The following is a 14,981-nucleotide window of genomic DNA, read 5'->3' on the forward strand; positions in this document are numbered from 1 at the left end:
TTGGACCACATTTGGAGGACTAATGGGTTAGAGAACCTTTAACTTACCTACAAACCAAATAACACAGCTATGTAAATAGCACTAGAATTATTGTGGTTATTAGGGTAGATATAAATAAAGCATCCCTTTAATAAACCAAATTGCCCAAAAACATTATAGAGGGTTTTTTTGTTTTTCACTTTTGTTTTTCCTGCCTGGCACTGTGAAATAAAAAGGTGGGCTGTGAATTTTCTTCACAATAAGAATGCTACAAACAAAACAGGCATGTGACAAAGACCTTGGCAGTTCAAGCTCCCCTTGAGGTTCAGGGAGCAATCACAGAGTCCTGAGTATCCAGGTTAACTGAGTTAGCCTGATGCTGGTCGGTCACGGTGCTTTGGGCTGTCACAATAAATGGGCAATCAGTGGACCAACCCATTCCATTGTTGAAACAAAATCTAATGGTTGATCATTTCAACATCTGGTTCTCATGAATTCCAAGTGAGCTATCTTTAAAAGACCAAATTCTAAATATGAAGCTGTTTGATTGGTCTCTCAACAATTTTCTCCCTTAGCCAGTCAGGTTCCTTATCAAGATCTGCCCACAGTTCCTAAATTAAAATAATTAAATAATATTCACCTTTCTAACAGCAGTTCAATGAGATTTCATGAGGAATCACTATCTTTGTTTAGGATATCAAATGGAGGCAAGTCCACGAGCACACAAATATGAGAACTGATAGAGTAGGGGTGTCGAACTCAATCAGAGAAGGGGCCAAAATCTAAAATCCAGCCTAAATCGCAGGCTGAATGGTTTACTGAACAGTCATAAACTGTCATTGTGATGGAAACGCAGTGGAGTGCAGTGATGACAGCGAGGTGCGGGCCACATTGCAAGGCCTGGCGGGATGGACTTGGCCCGCGGGCCTTGTGTTTGACACATGTGTGATAGAGTATTCCTCTCTGGCCACGAGCATCACTTCATCAGAATCTCAGTATCTGTGGATTCACTTTGCAGCACATAAGAATTTCACTTTCCATTGTCCTATATAAGATTTATGAGTCCCTCCAACTGGAGATAATTAAAAAAAAAAGGGGGGGGGGGTAATAAGAAATAGGAAAAGGAGAAAAAAAAGAGAGCAGAACACAAGTGAGAGTTTTTGCTGTTTTTCTCCCTCTCTCACAGGACATTGAAAGAAGTAAAACCTGGCCTCAGAACTGCACTCCTGTGTCCTTGAAGGCAAGGAAGCAGTGATAAGAGCATGGGGCCTGGGCAGAGAGACCTCCAAGTATCTGTGCATTAGGGAGAGGAAAAGAGAAATAACTACTCTGAGAAAGCAAATAGGTTAAATAAAAATTTTCCAAAGACTTGGAGCTTACTTGTTTGTTAGTAATTATCTATCTCTTTTTTCTATCTATCTTTAGTATCCAAACCATTCTGCATTTCTGAATAAGAATGACTAGGGCCTGAGGTGAATGGCAACAACTATAAACCTAAGCCATTATGTGGGGTTGTTGGAAGCCATCTATTGTCTTCACTAGTAGAGGGGTGTGGACAAGGAACCTGGAAGGCTGGTTAACTTTGTAGCTCTGAAAGATCAGAGCCAAGCACCCACTGTCTAGTTGAGACAATGGTAGCTTATGCAACATCCACCTTCTAGTTTTATGTAAATTCTTACTGATTGGCTATTCTGGAATTGCCTGCCTAAGGCTATGGGTGTATCCCATAGTCTTAATAAAAGGGATAGCAAGGCCAGGGCGGGGTGGAGTCCTTCCCCTTAAGTTGGGCTCCCACCTGGCCCCCAATATTTCCAAATTAATATTTTCTAGTCTTTCATTTGTGTGTGACCTCCTCCAAAGCCTGAATCCTGAACCTGAACCCTGAATCACGTGGGAAAAGGGGGGGTGGGAGGAAGAATCTGCATGGAGGGAAGGCATTAAATTTATCTGAATAACAGGGAAGACACAAAGAAAAGTTCTTCCCACATAAATGTTAGGGGGGGTGAGAGAAAAGACATTAATTAATTTTTAAGTGTTAAAAATAATGGTCATTTTAAAATTCTAAATATCCTTCAGTAATCAAAGAAGGGAAATAGAAATTAACTATGATGTAACTTTTATAATTAATAATGATTAATATCTCATTGGTGTTCTCAGTAATCAAAGAAGAGAAATAGAAATTAACTATGATGTAACTTTTATATCTAACTAATAATGATTAATATCTCATTGGTGTTCTCTTTATTTAAGTGTTAATTTTACTGCTTTATTTTCATCTCATTAAATAGTTAAAATAATTTGTGTGTATGTGTGTGTGTGTGTGTGTGTGTGTGTGTATGATCCACTTTCTCAGTTCCCCAACTCTTGACTATAAGATCATGTGATTCTCAACCATGTATCCACCTATCTGTGGGCAACTCTTACGTTGCACGTGCAAGTCAGTGAGCTCCACTACATTACTGACACTATGCACAGCTCTGTTCCAGGAAGGAGGTGGAGAAACAGGGAGAGACAGGCAGACAGCAAGACAGTTTCTTTGACATTAAGAAACCATCAATCAAGTGGTGGGGGCAGATGAACAAATACTAAACTGTAATACAAGTAGAAAGAAGATAAACAGTGTCCAAAGTATTTCAGGACCACTGTTTGTGTGAGACTTACAAGGAGGAAGGTTCTAGAAGTTTTCACAATGGAAAACACATTTAATTTGAACTTTGAAAACCACACAAGACTTTTTGATGACAGAAATGGGGTCAGAAGAAGGAAGTATTCAAGTCAAAGTCTGTGGCCTATTCAAGAAACCTCCCTGTATCAGTTGGAATTCACAATTGATGAATTGTGGAAGTGAGGGATTTATATTCAGAATCAGACCTTACACAAAAAGGCATGAGCAGGGGAAAGAAAGCCTAGTAGGGACAGCCAAGGGATCAGAGAAAAGTCATTAGGTAGTTCCCCTAGAGCACCTGTAAGAGAGGACAAACTAGAAATGCAAAAAAAAAAATTAAAAAAAAAATTAAAATCCAGGCAACCATCAAAATGAGCACAAAGGAGAGGCATGTGGGGAAGACTACTTGTGGGGAGGTTGCTGCCTCTTAAATAGCCAATACCTCTGCACGCCCACAGTCAAGAGTCTTGAAGCCACTGTTGACCATTATGGTAGCAACTGAGTAAATGAACTAAAAACACAGGATGGAGAAGAGAAAGGACCAGCAGAATCTATGGGGTTCTGCATCTGACTATAACAAACTTCTGAAAGTAATGACTGCTGCTTCTCTCCTACCTCCCAAAGTTCAAATTCTTTTGAGCAACTCTAACCATGAGCCATACAGAGAAAGAAATAGTATCTACTTGAACAGATCAGTGGAGCATAAACCCAAAGCTCAATTGAATGAAGGAAAACTGGAAAGAGTACTTTAAGATAATAAAATTTGTCCTGTCCTGAAGAAACACTGGGCAGTCATTAAAAGTTTTAACAGCAAATCACATATCTAATTTATCTTCATAAAGAATAACTTGAGTGGATATCTGCCATGTATCACAGATGGGAAATAGAGAGGAGGTTATTTATGTCTCCCTGGGTTTTCTCAAGTTATTTCTCCTCCATGAATTGCAATTCTTGCACATGCAGTGAAAAATTTCCCTCCTCACAGATACCATCAAACACCACCTCCTCTATGAAGCTTTCCCTAACTTCCCACTCAGAATTCATTTCACCCTATAGCTTTCCCAAAATACCCTGTACATTCATCTATTGAAGTCCTTTTCATATTATGCTACACTTTTTTTATGTTTCTTTTTATCCAGTTAACTATAAGAATCTTGAGAAGAGAAACCATGTTTTATTCATTATTGTATACCTGAGATTGGGTTCACAGTAAGTAATCAATAAACATGGGAGGAAAAAAATGAATGAATGATAAATGAATGAAAGAAACCCAGTGGACATTAATGCAATATTATAGGCTAAAGATCCAGAGGCTAAACTAGAATAATGGCAATAGGGAGAGAGAGAGAGAGTGAAGAAAATCCAACTAACATTTAAAAGCAGAATGGCTAAAATTTGGTAACAATTGATAGAATATGTAGAAGATAAGACAGGTTAATAAATGCTATAAATAAAGTAAACAAAATGTAAGGTTGTACAAGGGATCATGGTTAAGTTTAATCAAAGAGATGAAATTATTATAACATTAAGGAAATTGTATGTCCATAAAGTAAAATATACTCAACACAATATCTAACAACAACAAAAAGCCTGATTTATCATGTTGTCAGACAACTAAGAGAGGTTAATAGTATTACATATCAAAATTTTCCATAGAAAACATTTATTTCTAAATTTCCAACTCTATTTTCATTTTGTTTCACTTAGTAGTTATCACCAAGCAACTTTAATGGAGTCAAAAGAATGATAAAGACATAACTTCTCATGCAATTTTAGCATGAAGCATATGACATTCTTGATTCATTACAGATTTTCAAAATGGCCCCACACTGAACTGAGCAGCCAGAAAGTTCCTAATTATTTTAATTAATTTATTTTTAATATGTTATTAATTTTTAGAGACAGAGGAAGGCAGAGGGAGAGATAGAAATACCCATGAGAGGGCCCGGAGCAGCCGGGCCCAGAGCAGCTGGGTCGGGTGCGGCCAGGCTCGGAGCAGCAGCAGCCAAGCCCGGAGCAGCCAGGTCGGGAGCTTCCAGGCCCAGAGCGGCCAGGTCGGGTGCAGCAAGGCCTGGAGCAGCAGCAGTGGCCAGACCCGGAGCAGCTGGTTGTGGAACGGACCAGAGCAACAGAGGCCAGGCCCAGAGCAGCCAGGCCCGGAACAGCTCGATCCTTGCCTGCCCCCACCACAAGGCTGCCTCTCAGACATGGCTGGAAATTTTGGGGGGAACTTGAGGGTCTGCTGAATCAAGTGATGAAGGCTTAGATCTGGATGTGTTGAGTTAGTATAGCACGGGGGTGTTGATCTGTGAGTGCCTTGTCTGGGGCCTGGATGAGGTTAGTTGATCTATTGGGAAATGTCTTTTGTGTGAAGAGTATCCTTGGGCATGTGGAGGTATTATTGGTTTGAGAAAATGCTAAGTAACTGATTTACTATCTGAAAAATTTAAAGTTCTGAAAGTTTAAGGTCTCTTGCCAAAAAGAGGTTTTAAAGCTAACACCTTAATTTTAATGGAGAAAGAAGAAGACAAGCCCTTCCCACCCAGAACAGGTAATCCAATTCCAACCAGCAGCTATGTTTAAACAATGTGTTCATTTACACTTGAATGGCTACACCTTTTGATAGCCTAAGGGCAAGTTTACATGTAAACAAGTTTGCTTCTCAATTCCCAGGACAGAAAAAAAACAAGGTTTAAAATTATTAGATTTTAAAATTTATTCTTAGAAGTGTAAAAGTTTATTAATTTAAAAAAAAAAAAGGAGATTGAAAAACCTGATGAACAATAATAGCTGTTCATTGTAGTAGAGTCAGCGATATGGGAGGGGAGTGAGAGTGGTGGAGGGGGGAAGAGACTGAACATAAACTGTGCGGCTATGGATGAGGACAATGGGGGGTGGGGAGGGGCGGAGGGTGGGGTGGGAACCTGGTGGAGGGGGGAAGAAATGAACCTTTGTAATAATATGAACAATAAAGATTGATTTTTTTTAAAAAAATACCCATGAGAGAGAAACATCAATTGGCTGCCTCTTGCATGCCCCCTACAGGGGATAGAGCTCACAACTGGAACATGTGCCCAAACCTAGAATCAAACCAACAACCTCTTGGTGCATTAGATGACACTCAGCCTACGTAGCCACACTGGCCAGGCTGAGTAACTTCATTTTTAATCTGGTGGCCTTGCTAAATCAGACCTGCTTTTTCTGAAGGTCTCCTCCTTCAGAACAGCTAAAATACAATGAGTAAAATCCCAAGCCACTCCCGCTCCAGGAATGTGGTCATTAGAGCTATATCATCCGTCACCTTGGGGTGGTAATTAGAAAAGGGAAGTCAATAACAATAGTACATAACACTACTTTACTAAGATTTAAACAAGTTGTAATATTGTTGAACATATATTGATGAGACCAAATGTGCCACAGGCTATTGAGCACAAGGAGGGCTTTGATGGGAGGCTTTTCATTATTAATTTGATGGGATGAGGTTTATAGATATCTCAGCATACATTTTCATTGTTATTTGAGACCTGGCCTCCCACAGCCATCAAATCTAATCAGAGTCTTGTGAGGTGACAGCCAAGATGGGGGAGGATGCCTCAGAGGTCTGGATATGGGACTAGCAACCCCATGAAAGGAAAAGAGCCAAGTCTTATTGACTTTACCAGGCTCTTTCCAAAGTGTAGAAAATACCCTAAGGAAGGAGAAGAAAAAGAACCCTTGGTGAAAAGAATCTCTGAGCTAAAGATCAAGAAGCCTGGGGGAGAGGGGGCAATTTTGTTTGTTTTGTTTTTTATTTATTTTTTTCTTTATTGTTTAAGCCTTAAAGGTATTACATGTGCCCTAATCCTCCCATTTACACTCCCCCTCCCCCCCAACTCATGCCCTCACCCTGCTGGTGTCTGTGTCCATTGGTTAGACTTATATGCATGCATACAAATCCTTAGGCTGATCTCTCCTCCTTATCCTTCCCTCCCCTACCTTCCCTTTGAGGTTTGATGCTCTGATCCATGCTTCTTGGCTCTGGATCTAATTTTGCTCATCAGTTTATGTTGTTCATTATATTCCACAAATGAGTGAGATCATATGATATTTATCTTTCTCTGACTGGCTTATTTCACTTTGCATAATGCTCTCCAGGTCCATCCATACTGTTGCAAATGGTAAGAATTCCTTCTTTTTTCAGCAGTGTAGTATTCCATTGTGTAGATGTACCACAGTATTCTAATCCACTCATCTGCTGATGGGCACTTAGGCTGTTTCCAAATCATAGCTAGGTAAATTGTGCTGCTATGCACATAGGGGTGCATATATCCTTTCTGATCGGTGTTTCTAGTTTCTTGGGATATATTCCTAAAAGTGGGATCACTGGATCAAATGGGAGTTCCATTTTTAGTTTCTTGAGGAAACTCCTTACCATTTTCCACAGTGGCTGCACCAGTCTGCATTCCCACCAGCAGTGCATGAGGGTTCCTTTTTCTCTGCATCCTCTCCTGCACTTGTTATTTGTTGATGATAACCATTTTGACAGGTGTTGAGATAGTATCTCATTGTCATTTTGATTTGCATCTCTCAGATGATTAGTGATTTTGAGCATGTTTTCGTATTTCTCTTGGCCTTCCTTATGCCTCTTTTGAAAAGTATCTATGTAGTCTGTTGCCCATTTTTTGATTGAGTTGTCTGTCTTCCTTTTGTTAAGTTCTATGAGTTCCCTATAAATGTTGGAGATTAAACCCTTATCAGTGATAACATTGGCAAATATGTTCTCCCAAGCAGTGGGCTTTCTTGTTTTGTTGTTGGTTTCTTTTGCTGTACATAAGCCTTTTATTTTTATATAGTCCCATTTGTTTATTTTCTCTTTAGTTTCCATTGTCCTAGGTGAAGATACTGCTTTGGCATAGGTCTGGGATTTTACTGCCTGTGTATTCCTCTAAGATTTTTATGTTTTCCCATCTTACGTTTAAGTCATTTGTCCATTTTGAGTTTATTTTTATGTACGGTATAAGTTAGTAGTCTAGTTTCATTTTTTGCATGTATCTCTCCAATTTTCCCAGCACCATTTATTGACGAGACTGTCTTGACTCCATTGTATGTTCATGCCTCCTTTGCCAAATATTAATTGAGCCTTTGTCAAATATTAATTGAGCATAGTGGTTTGGGTTGATTTCTGAGTTCTCTATTCTAGTCCATTGTTTTGTATGTCTGTTCTTGTGCCAGTGCCAGGCTGTTTTAAGAACAGTAGCTTTGTGCCGAAACCAGTTTGACTCAATGGATAGAGCATCGGCTTGGGGACTGAAGGGACCCGGGTTCGATTCCGGTCAAGGGCATGTATTGATACCTTGGTTGCGGGCACATCCCCAGTAGAGGGTGTGCAAGAAGTAGCTGATTGATGACTCTCCCTCATCGATGTTTCTAGCTCTCTATCTCTCCCCCTTCCTCTCTGTACAAAATCAATAAAATATATTTAAAAAAAATAAATAAAAGTCCCGATTTAAAAAAAAAAAAAAAAACAGAAGAAGAAGAAGAACAGTGGCTTTGTAATACAGCTTGAAATCTGGTATTGAGATTCCCACCTCCAAAAATAAGACATCCTCCGAAAATAAGACCTAGCACATGGAAAGATAAGACATCCCCTGAAAATAAGACTTAGCGCAACTTTGGGAGAAAAAAATTAATATAAGACACTGTCTTATTTTCGGGGAAACAGGGTACTTTGTTCTTCTATCTCAGGATGGCTGCAGCTATTCGGGATCTTTTTTTATTCCAGATGAATTTTTGGAGAGTTCATTCTAGGTATGCGAAATAAGCCATTGGTATTTTAATGGGGAGTGCATTGAATGTATAGATTGCTTTGGGTAGAATGGACATTTTAAAGATGTTGATTTTACCAATCCATGAACATGGTATGTTCTTCCATCTGTTTATGGCTTCCTCTATATATATTTTCAGTGTCCTGTAGTTTTCCGAGTACAGGTCTTTTACCTCCTTAATTAAGTTTATTCCTAAGTATCTTAATCTTTTTGGTGCAATGGTAAATGAGATTGCTTTTTAATCTCTCTTTCTGTAAGTTCACAATTGGTGTATAAAAATGCCATAGATTTCTTGGCATTAATTTTGTATCCTGTATTGCCGAATTCATTTATTAAGTCTAATAATTTTTTTATGGAGCCTTTAGGGTTTTCTATGTACAGCACATGTGTCAAACACAAGGCCCGCGGGCCAAATCCGTCCCGCCAGGCCTTGCAATGTGGCCCGCACCGCGCTGTCATCACTGCACTATGCTGCGTTTCCATCACAATGACAGTTTATGACTGTTCAGTAAACCATTCGGCCCGCGATTTAGGCTGGATTTTAGATTTTGGCCCCTTCTCTGATTGAGTTCGACACCCCTAATGTACAGCATCATGTCATCTGCAAATAAGGACAGTGTTATTTCTTTTTTTCCAATTTGGATACCTTTTATTTCTTCTTCTTGTCTAATTGTTATGGCTAGTACTTCCAGAACTACATCAAACAGTAGTGGCAAAAGTGGGCATCCTGTTTCTTTCTTGTTCTTAGGTGAAATGGTTTTATTTTTTGTCCAATGAATATAATGTTGGATGTAGAAGAAGCCTAGGTTTTAGTTAAGCTCTACTAGTAACTAGTTCTGCACCCTCAGACATGGGTCTAATGTCACTGTAGCTCTCTGGGCTGGAGTTTCCTTATCTATAAAAAGATAATCTCTTAAGGTGATTTTCAAGTCCACTATTCTATGATTTTTTTTTTTCTATCTTGGGTTATCTCTTCAATTCTCTTAATTTAAATACCACCTATGTGCTGGAACTTCCTATTTGTATTTCCATCCCCAACTTCCACTTCAACCCCAGACTGATATATATATATAACTTAGCTCTTGGAAAATCCACTTGGATGGGATCTCAAACTTCACAAACCCTTCTCCTTAAACCTCCTTCTCCCAATCCCACCCCAGTCATCTCATCACAGTAAATGGCAACTGCAATATGGAGTTTTCCTTTTCATCCTCTTCCTCTCACACTCAAAATCTAATCATTCGGCAAATTATGAAATATGTCCATAATGCCCATCTTTTCCATCTTCGTTGGTGCCTCATCCTTCACTCATGCCCATCCATGGGCTATTCTCCACACACCAGTAAGAATGGTTTCCTGCTCCTACCCCCACATACCCTTATAGTTTACTTCTCTCTTACTTCAAGTCTTCATTTAAACTCACCTTACAGAGAGGCCATTCCTAATAATACTATTAAAATGGTATTTATATTCTTTTTTTTTCTATCTAATAAACCTCCACTAACTTAGTGGCTGAAAAAAAACATACATTTATTTTCTCACAGTTTCTATGGGTCAGGAGTCTTATAGGAACCCCATAAGGAGTCTCTCAAGGCTATAATCAAGGTTGGCTGAGCTATACTCTCACCACAGTGCTTGACAGGAAAGAACCTGCTTCCAAACTCATTCATGTTTTTGGTAGACCTAATTTCCTTGTGGCTCTGTGGCTGAGATCCCTATTTTCTTACTAGCTGAAAATTGAATGGTGCTCTGGGCTCTAAGAATGCCTTCTGGTTCTTGCCAAGTAGCCCGTTCCATAGGCAGTTCACAACCTGGTTGCTTTCTTATTCAAGGCCAGAAAGAAAATTTATCTCTCACTCTGGTAGGTCTCAGTTATTCTTTTAAGGACTTTACATGATTAAAAGTCAGATCCATCCCGGAAAATCTTTCTGATTAACTTAGAATCAAATTATAGGAGTGGTATTCCATCAGAGTCACATTTAAGTTTGGGGTGTGGCTGAGGGGTGATTATACAGAGAGGGTAGTCAGGGGTAGGAATCTTGGGAAGCATCTAATAATTCTACCTATCACAGCATTCTACCATAACCTTTACTCCATCTCCTTTCCTATTCTTTGTCCTCACCAGGTGATTTGTTTACTTGTTATTCTATTTTCCCTGAGTAAAATGAAAGATTCCTAAAGCAAGAACTTTATATTGTTCACTGTCATTTCTCTGGCAACTAAAACAATGTTTGGCATTTAATCTGAACTCAGTAAATATTTGTTGAAGAAAAGAATGAATGAATCTAAACATAAATTTCTTTGACCCTTCACATCCCAGGAAGTACCACATATTATCTCCCATAGTTTATTCTTCTAACAAATCTTGGTCTCTTACAAGTTAGCTCTGATGAATATTTATTGAGCACTTACACATTACCAGCCACTTGAACACACTATAGTTAATCCTCACAATCATGCAATCTCTTCTGAGCCTGGCTGGTGAGAAATTGAATTTCAGGCATACTTTTGGGAGTCCTATATGCTACTAGTTGGTCCTAAGTGCTTGTCTATTCTCTCCTTCTTCTGTTTAGTAATAAATTCTCAGGTTTAGCTAGGCACAGAGCCACCTGATTATAGAACCCCAACCCAGTTTCTCTTGAAACTAGATGTGACCATTATTAGATTCAAGTAAATGGGATGTGAGAAGTGATGAACACAATTTTATTTCCATAAAGACAAGATCACTTGCTCCGAACTTCTTTTTCTCTTTTGTTAGGGCTGGAACATAGACACAGAGGTAGGGCATCTTTAACACTCTAAACAGGATCCTTCACCAAGGCTTGGCAGGTCTTAAAAGGGCACCTGAAGACAGAATTTATGGGGTCCAAAAATTTGGATGGGAAGTTTCATCTTTATTTTCAATAACTTCCTATTAAAATTCAGCATTTTCTTTAATTATGAATGTAGGCAACAAACTATAGTAATATTCATAGTGTCTATGACATTGTCACTCTCAGAAACCATAGATATTTTCATATCACACTATGTTTATTCAGATATTATATTGGTACTCATCACTATTTTGAAACTACAGTACTTATTGGATATACCACAGTATCTTACTATTAATTAATAAGGAAGTATATACAATAGTATATCACAAATTTGTCTTTTAAATATTATAGTTGTATTGTATTATAATTTACTTCCTTTATAATCCTATGTGTTAAAAATTGATTTCAGAGAGGAAGAGAGGGAGAGATAGAAACATCGATGATGAGATAGAATCATGCCCCACATGCCCTGCACTGGGGATCGGGGAATGTGCCCTGAATGGGAATCGAATTGTGACTTCCTGGTTCATAAATCGATGCTCAACCACTGAACCATATCAGCCAGGCCCTCCTATGTAGTTTTACTTTTAGACAAGAGACCACACACTTTATTATATTACCAAAAGAGCTACAGCATAAGAGCATAAGAGTTTAAAATTCTGTTGTAGATGATTGTATCGAGAGAGAGAGAGAGAGAGAGAGAGAGAGAGAGAGAGAGAGAGAGAGAGAGAGAGTCCCCCCCCTGTCTTCTAATGTCTTTGAGCCTCATATTTTGAGGTTTCTATGCTACAGTGGCTGAGCCCACACCTTAATCAGCATGTCCTCTCTAAAGTCAAGCCAGAGTCCTGGGTACATAGCACTTAGGAAATAACTCTCCAGTCTTTATACTGCCCTGCTACAACTGATGTGCTCATCATCCACGCCTGTGCATAGATGGTTCCTAGAGGACAGCAACAGTGGGTTGGTGACTCTAATACCTGCTGGTCCTAGGGCAACAGTTCTTAAGGTCTGGCCCATGCATCGCCCCAACCTCACTCATCAGAATTACCAACACCACCATTGAAAAGGAACACAGTGGTGTTCCTGACTCCATGGAACTCACCCAGGACCACATTCTTCCTTGTCTCAAAAGAAATTAAAGAAACCTTCTTTCTCTTTAGCTTGGACTACTACCTCCCAAATTCAGTCATTCACCTCTATTGCCCTTACCCTCTGAGAATGATCCAGAATAATTCATCTCAATGAGCTTACATTTCTGCAAACAAAATCCTGACTGGGTATTGCCTGGAAACCTCTTCTTGCCATATCCACTCCCCTTCACAAAATTTCCACAGGCAGAAGACACAAAAATGAGGTTGCCATCTTGTTACAGGGAAAGAAAAATTCTTTTCAGCAGTGAGAAAGAGGTTATTATCTCAGTATATTGTGTTATAGCTACTGAAACAATTTAAATATGAGGTCTTAATATCATGAAAATGAAAGGAGAGTGGTAACTGTAGAGAATATAAGGAGACAGAGTAAAAGTAAATAGTGGCTGGTTAGACATGGAGGTATAGTGAAAAAAGAGAAACCAGAATTGACTATAAGATTGAAGTTTAAGTGAGCAAAAGAAGGATAAACAAAAGAGAAACATAGAAAAGAAAATCATTTTGGAGAAGACAACCATTTTTGGAGTTTGGAAATCCAAGAGGAAATTCCTCAGAGGTGTGGAATGAGAGGCCTGGGATTGAGATGTTGAAAGGGGCCAAGAAAATGAAGGCCCTCGCTGAGGCAGAGAATTAAGAGAAGAAAAAGCAGAAGGCCACCTCTGGTCCTTGAGCAGCACTCACTTTTAGTGAACAGAAGCAGCCATCAAAGGAGACAGAGAGGGAACAACTAGAAAAGAAAAAATAAGGTTAGAATAGTGCAAAGTCACAGACAGCAGAGGCTGTGAGTAAAATGCATAGAGAAACTAAGGATAGGAACTGAGCAAAAGTCAGCGAATTTATTGATGAAAAGATGATTGATTAGTAGATAGCTTACTAATAGTAGGTAGCCATATAAATAAGACGCCCTGTACAGATATTACCAGGGACAGAGGCTGTCAAGATTCTTTTAAGAGCTACGATGGAGCCACAGTCTCCCCTAAAACCTTTTCCACAATTTCTAGCAAACTCACTACACAAAATATGTCTATATGCTATTTATAACCCACAAAATATCCCTGGTTTGAAAAATATCTACACTCCAGAAGGCATGATTCAAAGGCAAATGAGCTAGGAATTTTCAAATAAATTCTATTGGTTCAATATCATGGAGAATGTTTATATTCATTTCACATATCAGAAAACTCTAGGTATTATTAGATATAGCAGCTCTTAATAAGCAAATATTTTTCCCCAAGCTGTGTCAATGAAGATATTTCCTTCCATTTTCATATTATATTGAAGGAATAATATAAGTCCTATTTATGGCACTATCCAGTGCTTGCCTGAATCCTGTGAATGTTCATCCATGATAGAATCAATAGATGGAATATAGAATTCATCTCACAGATGAATGACGCCTAATGGACTCTAGATTTTAATTCTAAGACATAAGCCCAAACTGAAAAAACTAAAATAAAGAAAAAAATAGAAAAAGAAAAGGAAAATAACAAAGAATCAGTTATTCTACAAGTCAGAAACAAAGTGTACATATTTAGGCAAAGGAAAAATTATACAATTTACAATGCCCTCATAACCTCTCTAGTGAACATGAATAAAACATTAACAGAAATTATACAGATTAAATATTGAGGTGCTGGATGTTGCCACTCACCACAAATGAAAGCTTTTACACTGACCAGTTATTTCCTTGTTCAAAGATTTGCAAAAGTCAGAACCATGATCAGAGAAAAATTAAAGAAGCCTCTTTTCCCTACCATTAGCCCCAAAAGAAAATGAGAAATTTAGGTTATGCTGAACTTGCCTAACAAATGACCATTTAAAAGATTCTCATGGTTGCATGAATTTTTCTATTTCCCTCCAAATATCTAGATGCATTTGGATGCAGGCTTGTGTTTGGTCTCCAAGTTCTATTTTCATTAAAAATCAACTGTGTTGTTGCTAGCTATGGGGTCAGATCTTCAGCAGTAGATGGCACTGGGCAGGCTCCAATCTGATATAAATTGCAGGAAGCTGAAATAAGGAAATCTTGGTGATGTCTTTAATCACAGTGGCTATTGTGGTTTTGTACACTCTTCTCCCATTCTCAATCCTGATTCTCCTCTACCCTCTCAGTCACTGGTTTACTTTGCTGAAATTGGAATTACCCAGCTCACACTTTCTGGCCCTCCACCCATCTTTGCACCTATCCATTCCTAAGAGATGGAATCAGTCCTCACATTTCTCCACTGCCTCCTTACCCTCTGCTGCAAACATTCACCGGCTTTTCCTATTTTGTTCTTGGGGAAACAAAGACCCTCCTTAATTTAAAGGGAAGCTTCATTTATCAATGCATTTTTCCATAGACCTCTCTTTATTTTACGTCAACCTCTTCTAACAAGTAAACTACAGTAAGAAGATAAATATGTACCTGGTAAAAAACAAAAATAGGAAAAATCACTTTCACAAAATTAAAAATATATATATTGAACATACAGAAAATTTAAACAAGAAAAATGTGCCTATAAAAAGAACATCACAATACTGATAGACATAATTTTTTACTAAATGGACATGTATTCTGGATGGGAAA

The sequence above is a fragment of the Pipistrellus kuhlii genome, unplaced genomic scaffold (assembly GCF_014108245.1).
Source record: "Pipistrellus kuhlii isolate mPipKuh1 unplaced genomic scaffold, mPipKuh1.p scaffold_m20_p_1, whole genome shotgun sequence".
Lineage (NCBI taxonomy): Eukaryota > Metazoa > Chordata > Mammalia > Chiroptera > Vespertilionidae > Pipistrellus > Pipistrellus kuhlii.